Consider the following 15,793-nt stretch of genomic DNA (forward strand, 5'->3'; position numbering starts at 1 on the left):
TGAGTGGATCTGAAGGGCCACATGTCATAGTGTCGTTCTGTGTGAGTTCTGGTTGTTGTGTTTCTTATTCTGCTGCCTGCTGTTGCAGTGAGAAAGGCAGTAGCTGCTGGTCTGAGTCCCTGGGTCCCTGCTACCAAAGTCAGGGACACACATGGCATTCTGGGCTCCTGGCTGTGTCCTAGCCCAGCCCCAGCTGGCATAGGCATTTGGAGAGTGGGAACCAGTGGATGGAGGATCTGTCTTTCTCTCCCTCTGCTCCCCTTGCTTGCTGTCACTTTGCCTTTCAAATATACATAGATCTATGAAAAATGCCACCTTTACCAAAAAGGTGCATCTAGTCTTCATGAATCAGCAGTTTGTATCCTTTCCATGTCAATGTTTTTAAAAGGATTTGTTTCTTTCTTTGAAAGGCAGAATTAAAACACACACACACACACACACACACACACACACACACACACACACAGGGTTAGGAGGCAGGGATGAGGCAGAATCTTCCATCTGTTGTTTGACTCTCCACTTGGCCGAGATGACTCCATTTGTACCAGCCCAACCCAGGAGCTGGATCTCCGTCATCCAAGTCACATGAGGTCACAGGGCTCCAGGCACTTGAGCCATCCCTTATTGCCTTGCCAGATACAGTAGCAGGGAGTTGGATTGGAAGGGGCAAGGTAAAGGTATGAATGAGCACTCACATGGGATGTTGCCATTGCAGGCAGAAGCTTACCTTTAACACCAGCCCCTCTTGTTGCAAAATACAAATCCATTGCACAAATGATTTAAAATATCCAATTACGGAGAGATTCCAGAGCTGTCCATTCTGAGACTTATATGAAGGTGCTCTAGTTACCCTTGACTTTCTGAATCTATGTTTTTCTCTTACTTACACACATAAATGCAGACGTGCAGGGTTGTAGTGTAGGTATACAGGCTTATAAGACTCTACTAGGGGTACCAGTGCTGTGACATAGCAGGTAAAGCTGTTTCCTGTGGTACTGGCATCACATATGGGTGCTGGTTCAAGCTGCTAACTCCTGATTTCAGACCAATGCAGCTGCAGCCATTGTAGTGATTTTGGGAGTGAACCAGTGGATGAATGATCTCTGTCTCTCTTCATTCGCCGGTAACCCTGCCTTTCCAACAAAAATCCCAAGAGGGATGAGCCCACTCTTTCCCTCCCAGGCCTCTCCCACTCCCAGATTCCAGTTGATGCTGCCCAAACAACCCTCGCCCACTTTAATTTTGTTTGCACCAGTAGGAATAATCCACCGAGCCCGGCTTTTCCCTGATCTAGTCCACATGAGGCGCACAGGTGTGGTAGCTCTGCCTAGTCTGGTCTGCCCCCATCCCAGCCCATGCTCTCCTGTGGAAGTAGCTGTCCTGCAAAGGAACCCTCCCTTATTCCCCTGCTGGCTCTGCCCACTTCCTTTCTTGTTCTCATGCTGGTTGGACGCTGCGGTCCCTTCTGGTACAGGCAACCTCACCTCGGCATTCCATATTGTGCACTAGTCTTTGTTGCGACCGAACCTTTTTTGACCCACACTGGTGCCTGGATTTGCCAGTGGATGACGTGGACAGATTCAGCCTGGTCTTGCCCCCACGTCTGCCAATTGTATGCCAGTGGGTAGCTTTCCATGGCCTTTTCTGGGCTGTTTCCTATCATGTTTCTTGCGCTGACCTGCCGGGTCTGTGTCCTGCCAGAGGAGTTGCCCAGGCTCCTCCATCAGAACCTCTCCCAATGCCAGGTTTCACGCTTACCAGGGGTCCATGAGTCAGCCCTACTCAGTCCACCTCCTGTCATAGCAGGAACTGTGGCTTTTCCTGACTGGCCTTCCACCCAATCTGGTTCTTGCTGTTGGATGTTTCAGCCCAGCCATGGCTCGTCCATACCCACATATGGCTCACACATGGCTCAGTAGGGGTTTGAGACCTTGCCTAGTCCATTGCACATCTGCCCTGGTCCTCCAGGACACCAGAGGGTGTGGGGGTCTGGCCCGGTTTGGTGCATCCAATCCCAGTCCACACTTGTGCCAAGGGAGACTACAACCGTTTCCCGATCAGAACGCAGCCCCCATTCCAGGTCACACACCCCTTGGTAGGAACCTCAACCCAGCTAGAATTGTCCCCTTAGCTCCCCAACCAGGCCTGTTCCCAGCCATAGATCACTCGCATGCCAGTGGTTGCTCTGACTCAGCTTGGCACAGCCCCTCACCTGTCCCGACCTCTGCCTTAGACACTGTGGTTTAGCGTCCCTGGCTCATGTGGACCAGTAGGTACAAGAGCCTAGCTCTGCATGACCTGTGCTCCCTCCTGGTTGCTAGTTTTACTTGTGAGCTAAGGTTTGCTCAGTCGTGCCTGATCTACTCTGTTCCATTACCAGTTGACACATTAGCCAGCTGTTGGAGCTACTTTTGCAGGACAAGCCCCAAGCCATAGCTTCTGCATGGACTGGTATTTGGTGGTCAGCATTGTTCAGTGATTACAAGTTTTACAAAGGAAGAGTTACTACCAGTGGGAATCTTTACAAATGTTTCAGGTCCTAAACACACAATGGGTTCAACCTGAAGCTAACTAAGCAGCGAATCAAAGAAACAAAACCTCAGAATTCCCCGGCCGGGCGGCCAGCAGGCTGAGCCTGGCACTGGCACCAGCCCGGGAACAGCTCACCACGTGCACATGGCGGCTGTCGTCTGAGATCCAGGCATGAGACGCCCTGTTCTGAGACCCACCAGCAGCCAGGAGGCTGCTGGAACTTGAATCTACTAGGCCTAAGTTCGCACCCCTCCCAAATCCCATTCACCACCCAATGAAGGCGGCGGGTGGGTCCTGGACCTGCTCAGTCACAGACCTCCCCCCTCTCAATCCATTTTTCTAACAGCAGAAGACAGCACCTCAACCAAGCAGGGATGCCTAGGGCTGCTTAAGGACAAAATGCAAGCATGTTGATAAAGGCAACATAATAACTATGCTTACTTTTATTTCTGTTTGAAAAATAGAGCTACAGAGTGTGGAAATGGAGGCAAGGGAGGCATGGAGAGAAAGAGAGAGAGTGGGGGTTAGAAGGAAGAGAAAGAGAGAGAGGGCGTTAGAGAGGGAAAGAAAGAGAGGGGGAGAGAGAGGGTTAGAGAGTGGGAGAAAGAGACAAGAAAGAGAAAGAGATTTTCCATTTGCAATTCACCCCCAAATTGTCATAGGGCTGAGGCAGGGTACACCAGTGCCAGAATCCAGGAGCCTCCTCCAGGTCTCCCATTAGGATGTCGGGGCCCACGTATTTGTGCCATCCTCTGCTGCTTTCCTGTTGGTGCATTAGGAGATTGGAAGTGAAGCAGCCAGGAGTTGAGCCTGTGGTGGTAAGGGAGGATAGCATTATAGCTGGCAGCCTAACACACTAAGCTGCAAGGCCAGCTCCAGTCTAGTTTGTTTTAATAATGTGTGAGTTATTTAAGGAGACAAAAGTGGGAGAAAGATGAGGAAGGGAGGAAATGAATTTGTTAGGGAGCTTTGATCTTACAATGGCACAATGTTCCCATTGTTGTCCTTGAACAAATGGAATATACCGGTGTTCTTCCCTTCTCAGTGTTTTCTCTGAAGTGTTGTACCCTGTCAGGTGTCAGACTTGCTTCAGAGTTGAGGTGTTAACATTGACATCACAGAGAAATGGACCAAGAGCACTAGAGGGAAGAAATGTGTAGCACCCCCTTCAATGTTTGAGTGGTGGGCACTCAAATTCTATCAACACATTTCACTGAAAGTACTATCTTTGTAGAGCATAAACTTCAGGATAGTGTAGGTCTTTTTTCTTTAAACTATCTTCAAGAGATCCTATAACATTAATTTCTCCAAATCCTTGAAATTTGTAAACTCACCTACCGTGCTGTTGAGTGGACTGAGTGAGACACATGCTAGGGAAAAGCAGCTAGGTGAGGTGGGAATCCTGGATAGGTGGACCCTGGCCTCGGCTCAGGCAAGAATCACCCGTGTGAGGCTACAACACAAATCAAACATTTTCAGAAACACAGTGCTTCCAGACATTCACACACCCTCTGAGAACTGTTTGTGCTTTGCGATTGAAATGACTTTTGTGCATTTGAAACTGTTCAGATTTAAGACTGCTCTCTCCTTCCTGAAGTAACTCCAATTGTATGGACTCGGCATGCTGTGCACTTGCAGGCATCCCAGAAAGGAGTCACTTCGGGACGGATCTGAGCTGTGTAAATCCATGGGAAAAGGTCAATGATGCCTGAGCTGTAGTGCAGTGACACATGACAAGGCACATGGTCATTTTAATTTCAAAAGTTTCATTTTTCCTGTTTCACAGATGCAGAGCTTGCTGTTGCCATAAAACATACAAACCAAAGCTCAGCAGCCCAAATATGAACTACTGGTTAGGCAAAAAGAAATGGCAGAATAGGTGCTGGCAAAGTTGCAGCCTCTGTTAAAAGCACCTGCTTCTCAGCAGCTGTCATCTCTGTGTGTCTCCATTTGCAATGACACAGCCACCTTGCCCACATTCATCCTACCTCCTCTCCATTGCCCTGGTGCCCACCAAGTTCTTAAAGTCAGTGTGCTAGTGTTTGTTTCAGACGATGCCTAGCCTAATCACAGGGGCAGGTACTGGCACTGTGGTAAGACGCTGATTGCGATGACTGCACTGCATCCAAGTGCTTGTGTCCAAGTCCCGAACTTTGCTTCTGATCCCAGCTTCCTGGTGATGAGCAGCCTAGGCGGCAGCAGGAGATAACACCTGTAGTTGTATGTGGGAATAATTTCCTGGCTTCTGACTTTGTCCTGACCCATCCTCAATGTCCTTTCTGAGATCTTTCTCTCCCTCTACCACGTGTATGTGTGTGTGTGTGTGTGTGTGTGTGTGTGTGTGTCTTTTAACCAATCTTTGAACATGAAAGCAAAGGCAAGAAAAGAAAATGAATGTACTTCCAAAGCTTCATGGAAAGTGACATTACAAGCTAAACGTAGGGACAAGTGTTTAGCCTAGCAATTAAGATATGAAGATACAGGTTTCACCGGTAAGAACCAGATTGAGTATGTAGCAGTTGTTCAGGGGCAGTGTTGGTACCAGGAGAGGATGTGGACAAAGGCAACCTGAACTAAGGACCACTGTTGCATGCAACATTTGGCACAGAGAGGTGACCTGATAGAAGAGCTTGTGGAATTGCTTTGTGAGGACAGAGGCCCTGCAGTTGAGTGCAGAAAGCAAGGCAAGGGGCACTCCAAATCAGGATAGGCTACAGTATTGGGCATTGTACATGTGGGTCATGTCTGGGGCAGATGGACAGGGCTAGGCCAGTTCATAGGCACCACTGGCAGAACAGGACAGGTCACATGAGGGGCCGGGTCAGGCTGCAACCAACCCACTCACAACCCAACAGGGCTGGGACAGGGAGCTGGCTGAGCCAGGTCAGGCTGCATCTCCCTCAGCCGAGGCTGGGATTTGGGGCAGGCTTGAGTGAGCCAGGCTGAAGCACGTGCTGGTGGAAGCTGAAGTGTGGTGATCCATGCTAGGCTAAGGACAGTGGGTACTGGGTCCGTGAAATCCAGGATAGGTGGTCCCCCGGGGTCCAAGGTGCCTGCCTGGTTACCTGACCCACCTGCTAGATCCAGCTTGCTAGATCTGTTAGCAGCTGTGGCAGTGGGTCTGGCAGGGTCCACGTTGCTAGGCTCTGGACCTTGTGTGCACATGGGAGAACTAGTCCTCATCAGTATAAACGACAGTGTGGTAGGCGGCTGGGCCAGATCCACTTAAAGATTAAGGCAGCCTATTGGGCTTTCAAAGGACATCTGCTACATAGCAGAGGAAGAACAGAACAGATTGAACAACTAGCCCAGCCCAAATAAGGCAGCAAATATCTGGGTGAATGGAGAGTCAGTGGTGGAGTGTGTCAGCCAGTGGACATTGAAAGTGTTCTCTCATTCTCAGATCAGTGAGACTGACAATATTGCAGAGCTCTCGACATCTTCTGAACAGAACCCTCAGCGCATACACCGCATTGGGACTGTGGGTCGACACTGTGTGGCCATTCCTGATCGCTGGGTTCTGTGGCAATTTGGCAGCTGGGTGTGGCTTCTACCCTGGTGTCCTCCCCTCCCACCAGATACAGTGAAAAGAAATGGAAAGCAAAAATATGGCATTGCTTAAGAGGCCTGTTGCTGTATACATGGCTACAATTCTTGCTTGCTACCACCGGGATCCCACATGTGTATTGCCTTGTATCTGGCTGCTCCAATTCCCTTCCTGCTACAGTAGAGGATGGCCCAAAAGCCTTGGGAAAATGTGCCCACCTGGGAGACCTGGAAGAAGCTCCTGGTTCCTGGACTCGAGCTGGCTTACCTGCAGCCCTTGTGGCAACTTGGCTAGTGATACAAGCTCTTTGGGAGGTGAGCAGTACATATAAGAGACATCGATGAACTTATGACCAATTTGACTACTACAAAATGAAGCCAGACTTCAAAAAATACAATGGAAGACAAGATTCAAGTTGAAAGTATATTTCTTTGGTAAAATCAACACATTTGTAATTTTCATTTGTAATCTGAACTCAATCAGTATGCCCCACCATTCCAAAGTAATCTTCTAAATGTCATTATACTATTCCTGTATATGATATAGACACCATACATTATATCTTCTGAATGTCAGTCCGGTATTTATGGGGGTCAGAGGCTTGCAGCAACCAAGTTTTCTCAGTGAAGAGCACAGTTTTGTAGAATTGATGCCTGTGTGAATTCTCTTCCCATAAGATTTTTACTTCAGAAAACTACCACACGTGTAATTTTCTTCAGATACTGCATATCCACCTTTTGTGGAAGTCAACATTTTGTGGTAGATATTCAAGGCTAATCTTGGAACAGTTTCCTTTCTTGCTTAGCAATGTCAGGGTTGTTACTAGCAGTTTGAAGAGCTGCTTCGCTCAGCATTCATCACTGAAAACCTCATCATCTACTCTACCTCTCTCAGCACAGGAATGGATGAATGTAAGTTCTAGTCTCAGAGTTTCCGCAGCAACAATCTATCCAATAGTCACATGTTCTACAACTGTAACATAATAGTCGCCAGATTTCTTCATATGCTCAAAAGATGTCATACACTGTTCAGGATTGATGATTCCAGTCTCCATTAGCTGGCCCAATACCTTAAAAACAAAACAAAACAAAACAAAATGAAACAAAATGAAACAAAGCAAAACCCCTGTATTGAAGTGAGCAGTAGAAAGAGGCCTCACAGGAAGCCTTGTTCAGGATGTGTGGGGGAGATGGGTGGAGAAACTGTAGCTGTATTCTGACTCCAGTTTCCCACTCTGAGCAGGTAAGGATCTGACATGGGCATCTTATCAGGTGCACTGTTGCAGTTCGATGGAGGAGGCCTGGTGGTAGGTGCTCCTCTCTAGGCACAGCAGACTCTGGCCTGCCCAAGCACACTCTAGAGGATCCGGATCTGGCTTCAGAGCCAGCCCCACCTCCTCCTCCTCCAGCTCTGCTCATGCCAAGGCCATGGCAGGAACCCTGGTCTAAAGGTGGGCAGTGCCAATGCTCCCACACAGCTCTGGCCTCGTGGCACAGCTCTGTGCCTCTTCAGCTGCAGACCCAGGTGCCATTTCGGCCTGCGGGGGCTCTGGGAATAATACATAAATTCTTGCGTGGACTTTTTAGACTCATCGTATACAAGAATCAAAAATGAGAAAGTGCACCAACAAGAATACTCACCATAAATTCACATCACACAGACTTTTTGCAGTCCCTTCCGGGAAGCCTGCTTTTGAGCTTGCCAGCACTGCCGAAACTCTCCCGGCTCCTCGGCAGTGGCTCCTCTGCTTTTCGTGATGGAGAGTCTCTGGGCAGGAATGCTGGAAGCCCCACGTGCCCAGGAGTGACACCTGGGCTGATGATGAGCAGGCTGTGCATGGTATTACAAGCTCCTCGGAATGGTTCCACTACTGCTCTGATTGGTAACATTGAAGCACTTTATAAGCTTTGTAGCTCCTCCATAATTTTACATCGCTTTAAAGTGCTCATGCTCCAATCCATAAAGTCTTCCTTAAGGGCTGCAGATGTGTAAAAGGCACATGATCAAAATGACAGTAATCAACTCCTTTAATTTGATGTGTGAAAATTTCTGTGGGCTTCTCCCATCCCCCAACACTTTGTATTGGTTGTTCACCCAGTACAAACAAAATGGTCATAAGGACACGGTGCACAAAATATCCATTTTGCAGCTTCTCCAAGTAATCCAATTATAAACATTTTTTTAAAAGAAGAAATCGTTTAGTTATCTACGTGTGTGCGTGTGTGTTTGTGTGGTGTGTGTGTGTGTGTGTGTGTGTGTTACACATTTCGAGGAACCTGGTCATCTGGAGTCCTCCAGAAGAGCCATTCAGGAATCTTCTGATGGCAAATCTTTGGGAATGCCCTTGAAATAACAGGCAGGCACCCTCTGTGCCAGGAGAAGCGAGAGAAGGAATGGAGCAGGAAATAGATTGTGCACTTCAAAGATAATGAAGTTCTTTCTGAGTTGAAGTAGATCTGTAAAGGTTTAAACTAGTAACTGAGGAGCTCACTAACATTGTCCTGTTAGCACTAACTGGCATTTGTCTTCAGATGAATGACTCCATTCAAGTTAGGTCCTTCCAGCTCCCCAATGATTCCAGTTCTGGTTGGGATCCTTCACAACTAAGCCATATAAAACTCAGCACTATTTCTCAACCAAGGTGTCACAGTAGTGTAGTGTAAAAAATGTTGCTACTTAGGGGACAACTGACATGATCTTTATAGAAACATTGAAGCATCTAGCTTTATTGCACCTCAAGTGAGGTTTAATTGATAGAACACAGAGGATGAAATGCCTGCGTGAGGAGAACGCTTGGCGTTCTTGTACATTTAGGTCCTGCCCAACTTGGTGTTCAGCTGAGCAGCAGGTGCAGCCAGCTCAGGCTGTCAAGCAAAGAGTGCTGCACATAGCCTGACTCTTCACCAGAAGCTGACTTTCTTTGCTATCATGCCTGGAAAATACACACTCAGGAAGCCAGTGAAAGCGTGGACACTTACTCTGTGGCATTAGGTGTTCAGGGAAAGATGTATGATGCAGTTGTTTCAAGCATACTTATGGCTGAGTGTTGTTAGGTCCAATGAGGAGACAATCCAGTGAGAGCAGAAGAATCCTTCTATAGAGGGATATTTGGGTTTGAGTCTCTGCAGTTAAACAACATCAGGAGAGGAAATATGCCAATCCATGCAAGATGTGATAGTTCCTGATGGAAGAAGAGAGCACTGATTTCACAAGACTGACCAACTTGAGGAGGAAGAGCAGGCTTGTGGTAACACTGTTCCAAGTGAATCTCCCTCTGAGTGTGTGTGAGTCTAAAACTGTGTTAGGAAACCACGATGATATAGACTTCTGCTCTACAGTCCTCCACTCTGCAGGCTGAGCTATGGAAGGGTGCCCACCATGATATAAACTTAAGACATCTCCATGGTTGTCAGCTAGGTGGAGGTTTCTGACCTGTAGGGCACTTGGACATGTACATGCGTTGCAATGTTTCGTGAACATTTCTGGTTTTTGTTGTGTAGAGATTTTTAGTGCAGAGTGTCATGTGTCCATAATGAGTAGCAAGTAGGGTACAAAACTGTTTGTAAGGTATTGGGCCAAGAAAGAATTTCCCCTTGAAAGTCAGCAGTGTTTCAGTTAATAGATGCTGAGACAAATACAGATAAAAGCTCAGAATAACTGTGCAAAATCATGAACTCTCCTTGATGTGCCTCTACTGTGCAACCAGACTCTCCCTGTGCTAACCTAATTCCCAGAGAAGTGCAGCTTATTCTGGGGAAAAGGGTCAAAAATGCATGTAAAGGCTGAAGAAACATAAGATCCAAGTGAGTAACATATTCATGCTGGCTTGTATCCCTATTGCTGGCCCCTTCGTTTCTGTGCAAGAAGTAGTCCTGAAGGCATGAGGTGTCTGAGCCAGACAGGCATAGATGCTAGGAGAGCAATTGTCTGCTTCTTCTACCTTAAAGGGATGTCTCACCCCCAACTCAGGTGTGTGAGCCTAAGCCCTGTACCCCACTTGCCGTAAGCTGGGAGCCTGGAATCCTTGTTGGTTCTTGGGGTGACTTACGTGGCTACTTGGTTGCTGCTTTCTATGTGGTGGGCCAGTGTTGCCCGTTGCACCTGTGCCGACTGGTCGTGCTGAGGATCTGGAGTCCATTGCTGATCTTATTCTCCACTGTGGTACACACTCACTGCTCAGTGGAGCAGTGCTCACGCCAACTCATCACGTAGGATGAGTATAAGGCCAACGTCCATAAACAATGCTTATTATGCTAATATTGCTCAAATAGAAAACATTTAAAAATATTCTAGCGATAAAGGTATCAAAAATATTAATAATGAGAAAACATACCATAGTACAAAATAGGTGTTAAAAATAACGTGATGGTGTAAAACAGTTTTGAAATATTCTAACGATAAAGGTATCATAAATATCCATAATGAGAAAAGATACCACAGAGTAAAGTAGGTGTTAAGAACAACATGATGGTGTAAAAGATTTTTTAAATATTCCAGCGATTTAGGTATCTAACATCAATATGAGAAAGATACATAAGCAAATGTTAAAAACATGATGGTGTAAAGATTTTAAAATTCCACGTAAGGTATCATAATATCAATAATGAAAAAGATACCATAGAGCAAAATAGATGTTAAAAATATCATGATGGTGTAAAATAAAGGTATCGAAAATGTTACTAAAGAGAATAGATACCTTGTGCAAAATAGGTGTTAAGAACAACATGATGCTAGACATTATAGGTCTCTCCATCTTCTCCTTAGACACCTCCTCACTTCTCATTTAAAAAAAATGTAAATCTGAAAGAAAGAAAGAAACCTTAAAAATAAATTAACGGAAAAATGAAAATTGCAAGAAGAGAACAGAAAACACAAAATGGAACACAATAAGAAATGGAAATTAAAAGTTTTAAAAATGTCAACAGATAAAATGATGGAAATAAAAACTAAGTGACAAAACAAATTTCAAAACTTTTGAGAAGGAAGGAGGATGTGTCTAAGGAAAAGAAATACACACTGTGAAATAGAAACTGAAATTAAGAGGGAAGAACAAAATTAACAAATTAGAAAAGAGAACAAATAAACAAAATAAAAGAGGTTTAAAAAAAAAAATAAACAGCTAGCTTAGTGCTGGTCCTAGAGCTCTCCAGTGGAGAGAGCTCCTGGACAAAAGGCCCAGGCCCGGCCAGGGCTTTATATAGGGCTTTGGAATTGTGACCTGTAAATGGTTCTGTATGATGTCAGAGCAGGACATGGTCCAATCAGAGCTGGAGACAGTTTTGAGTGATTTTTTTCAAAAAACCTTCTGCTTGAATCAAAGGATCCCCACAAGGTGTCTCTGAAGTTAGGGATAGAGAGTAATACTTGTTTTGTTTGTTTGTTTGTTTGTTTGTTTGAGATATATGGTCTAAGTACTTTTGTCAGAAAGCAACCACTTGTGAGCACATAGCTGAATTTGTGGGTATCTGTTCTGTTGCATTGGACATGCCAGTGCCATGTGGTTTTAGTTACTACAGCTTTATTTATTTTTATGTAGATTTACTGATTTTTATTGGCATGTCAGACTTACAGAGAGGAGATACAGAGAGAAAGGTGTTCCATTTGCCGGTTCATTGCCCAAGTGGCCACAGTGGTTGGGGCTGAGTGGATCTGAAGGGCCACATGTCATAGTGTCGTTCTGTGTGAGTTCTGGTTGTTGTGTTTCTTATTCTGCTGCCTGCTGTTGCAGTGAGAAAAGCAGTAGCTGCTGGTCTGAGTCCCTGGGTCCCTGCTACCAAAGTCAGGGACACACATGGCATTCTGGGCTCCTGGCTGTGTCCTAGCCCAGCCCCAGCTGGCATAGGCATTTGGAGAGTGGGAACCAGTGGATGGAGGATCTGTCTTTCTCTCCCTCTGCTCCCCTTGCTTGCTGTCACTTTGCCTTTCAAATATACATAGATCTATGAAAAATGCCACCTTTACCAAAAAGGTGCATCTAGTCTTCATGAATCAGCAGTTTGTATCCTTTCCATGTCAATGTTTTTAAAAGGATTTGTTTCTTTCTTTGAAAGGCAGAATTAAGACACACACACACACACACACACACACACAGGGTTAGGAGGCAGGGATGAGGCAGAATCTTCCATCTGTTGTTTGACTCTCCACTTGGCCGAGATGACTCCATTTGTACCAGCCCAACCCAGGAGCTGGATCTCCGTCATCCAAGTCACATGAGGTCACAGGGCTCCAGGCACTTGAGCCATCCCTTATTGCCTTGCCAGATACAGTAGCAGGGAGTTGGATTGGAAGGGGCAAGGTAAAGGTATGAATGAGCACTCACATGGGATGTTGCCATTGCAGGCAGAAGCTTACCTTTAACACCAGCCCCTCTTGTTGCAAAATACAAATCCATTGCACAAATGATTTAAAATATCCAATTACGGAGAGATTCCAGAGCTGTCCATTCTGAGACTTATATGAAGGTGCTCTAGTTACCCTTGACTTTCTGAATCTATGTTTTTCTCTTACTTACACACATAAATGCAGACGTGCAGGGTTGTAGTGTAGGTATACAGGCTTATAAGACTCTACTAGGGGTACCAGTGCTGTGACATAGCAGGTAAAGCTGTTTGCTATGGTTCTGGCATCACATATGGGTGCTGGTTCAAGCTGCTAACTCCTGATTTCAGACCAATGCAGCTGCAGCCATTGTAGTGATTTTGGGAGTGAACCAGTGGATGAATGATCTCTGTCTCTCTTCATTCGCCGGTAACCCTGCCTTTCCAACAAAAATCCCAAGAGGGATGAGCCCACTCTTTCCCTCCCAGGCCTCTCCCACTCCCAGATTCCAGTTGATGCTGCCCAAACAACCCTCGCCCACTTTAATTTTGTTTGCACCAGTAGGAATAATCCACCGAGCCCAGCCCGGCTTTTCCCTGATCTAGTCCACATGAGGCGCACAGGTGTGGTAGCTCTGCCTAGTCTGGTCTGCCCCCATCCCAGCCCATGCTCTCCTGTGGAAGTAGCTGTCCTGCAAAGGAACCCTCCCTTATTCCCCTGCTGGCTCTGCCCACTTCCTTTCTTGTTCTCATGCTGGTTGGACGCTGCGGTCCCTTCTGGTACAGGCAACCTCACCTCGGCATTCCATATTGTGCACTAGTCCTTGTTGCGACCGAACCTTTTTTGACCCACACTGGTGCCTGGATTTGCCAGTGGATGACGTGGACAGATTCAGCCTGGTCTTGCCCCCACGTCTGCCAATTGTATGCCAGTGGGTAGCTTTCCATGGCCTTTTCTGGGCTGTTTCCTATCATGTTTCTTGCGCTGACCTGCCGGGTCTGTGTCCTGCCAGAGGAGTTGCCCAGGCTCCTCCATCAGAACCTGTCCCAATGCCAGGTTTCACGCTTACCAGGGGGTCCATGAGTCAGCCCTACTCAGTCCACCTCCTGTCATAGCAGAAACTGTGGCTTTTCCTGACTGGCCTTCCACCCAATCTGCTTCTTGCTGTTGGATGTTTCAGCCCAGCCATGGCTCGTCCATACCCACGTATGGCTCACACATGGCTCAGTAGGTGTTTGAGACCTTGCCTAGTCCATTGCACATCTGCCCTGGTCTTCCAGAACACCAGAGGGTGTGGGGGGGTCTGGCCCGGTTTGGTGCATCCAATCCCAGTCCACACTTGTGCCAAGGGAGACTACAACCGTTTCCCGATCAGAACGCAGCCCCCATTCCAGGTCACACACCCCTTGGTAGGAACCTCAGCCCAGCTAGGGTTGTCCCCTTAGCTCCCCAACCGGGTCTGTTCCCAGCCATAGATCACTCGCATGCCAGTGGTTGCTCTGACTCAGCTTGGCACAGCCCCTCACCTGTCCCGACCTCTGCCTTAGACACTGTGGTTTAGCGTCCCTGGCTCATGTGGACCAGTAGGTACAAGAGCCTAGCTCTGCATGACCTGTGCTCCCTCCTGGTTGCTAGTTTTACTTGTGAGCTAAGGTTTGCTCAGTCCTGCCTGATCTACTCTGTTCCCTACCAGTTGACACATTAGCCAGCTGTTGGAGCTACTTTTGCAGGACAAGCCCCAAGCCATAGCTTCTGCATGGACTGGTATTTGGTGGTCAGCATTGTTCAGTGATTACAAGTTTTACAAAGGAAGAGTTACTGCCTGTTTCAGGTCCTAAAAATCACAATGGGTTCAACCTGGAGCTAATTAAGCAGCGACTCAACCAAATCCCCAGAGCTCCCCAGCTGGGCGGCCAGCAGTCAGAGCCTGGCAGCATTGGCGCACTGGCCTGGGAACGGCTCACCATGTGCCCATGGCGGCCGTCCGGGATCCAGGCATGAGACACCCCGTCCTGAGACCCACCAGCTGCCAGGAGGCTGCTGGAGTTTTAAATTCCCAGGCTCAAGGTCGCGCCCCTCCCAAATCCCATTCACCGCCCAATGAGGGTGGCGGGTGGGTCCCAGACCTGCCCAGTCCCAGAGGCCTCCCCGCTCGGTCTACTCACCCCGAAAGAAGCAGCCCCCGGAACCCAGCAGGCCTGGGAACGGCTTACCATGTGCCCATGGCAGCCGTCCGGGATCCAGGCATGAGACACCCCATCCTGAGACCCACCAGCTTGTATTCTCCTTTGAAATATGTGCTTTTATGAGAATTATTATTTTCTTCCAGGCATATTTATGGAGAAATTACAAAAATAGTATAATTGCTATGTCTTCATGAAGCATGATTATTTCACATGTCCCCAATAAGAATAAAAATAATTATGATAGCTACAGTTATTGAGGTCTTTGGGTCTGATTCTGGCCTAATTACGTCATATAAAGTATCTCAATCTGTACAGTAGCTCTCTTGAGAAGGCCATCTTTCTCTCAAGGTCAGAGTAACCAACTTGGCCCTAGGGAAGCTTTGCCGTTTACAGCAGGGCTCATACTGTTACATACATAAGTACACAAGGCAGAATAAAATTGATTGCTTTCTTTATACTATTTTTTTTAAAAATGTACTTATAAAAATGATCTTAACTACTGACAGGGACTGCTATTTCCATAAAAATAAGCTTGGCACATATTAACGTTGCAGTGTAAAGAAATAAATGGAATAAAGGGTCTGTTTTAAATACAGCTTTTCAAGTTTAAGATTAAAGTAACATACAAGGCTGCATAGGTGCTGGGAATTCAGTTTTATCCTTTAGCTTGTAGTTATTTGCATACAGGTGAGTGTATCACTCTTGAAAACTTAATCTTAGAGGACTCCATCTCCCTAGATTCGTCTTTGTTTTTTAAAGAAGTTTTTTTTGGTTGATAGATAATTGTACACTTCTGTGGAATAAATATTGTGCAGTGATCTACCCAGGCTACTTAGGTTATCCATTATCTCAAACACTTGTTATTTCTTTGTGATGAGATCATTGCAACACCTTTCATCTGGCCACTTTGAATTATAGTGTAATTCTGCTGACTTATACTCCTTCATGTGATGACACCTCTCTGTGTTTCTCCTCTCAGCTATGTCTTTGTATAATAGGTTCTTGTTTATGCTTTAGTAATGCGAGGCACTTAGTAAAGCAAACCCCAGGGACTGATGGCCTGGAATTTCAGCCTCCTGGTACGTCCTTACCTCTGTCCATGCTCAGTGGGCCTTGTCCCCGGGCTGTGGCTTAGCCTGCAGCAGTCTGAGGGCAAGCCTAGTCAGGAACCAAGTCCTTGGAGATGGAGGACTTGACAGGAGACCTTCCT

At 46.7% G+C, this 15,793-nt stretch overlaps 1 protein-coding gene and 1 pseudogene across 1 annotated transcript in view; one reads left to right on the forward strand and one right to left on the reverse strand.

Moving 5' to 3' along the window:
- PGM2 (phosphoglucomutase 2) overlaps positions 1 to 15,793 on the forward strand; it is a 77,611-nt gene that overhangs the window by 60,151 nt on the left and 1,667 nt on the right. The window lies entirely within an intron of this gene.
- On the reverse strand, positions 6,500 to 7,917 carry LOC121146726 (annotated as a pseudogene).

This window comes from Ochotona curzoniae, unplaced genomic scaffold (assembly GCF_017591425.1).
Source record: "Ochotona curzoniae isolate NIBS_2020 unplaced genomic scaffold, NIBS_Ocur_1.0 scaffold_4505, whole genome shotgun sequence".
Lineage (NCBI taxonomy): Eukaryota > Metazoa > Chordata > Mammalia > Lagomorpha > Ochotonidae > Ochotona > Ochotona curzoniae.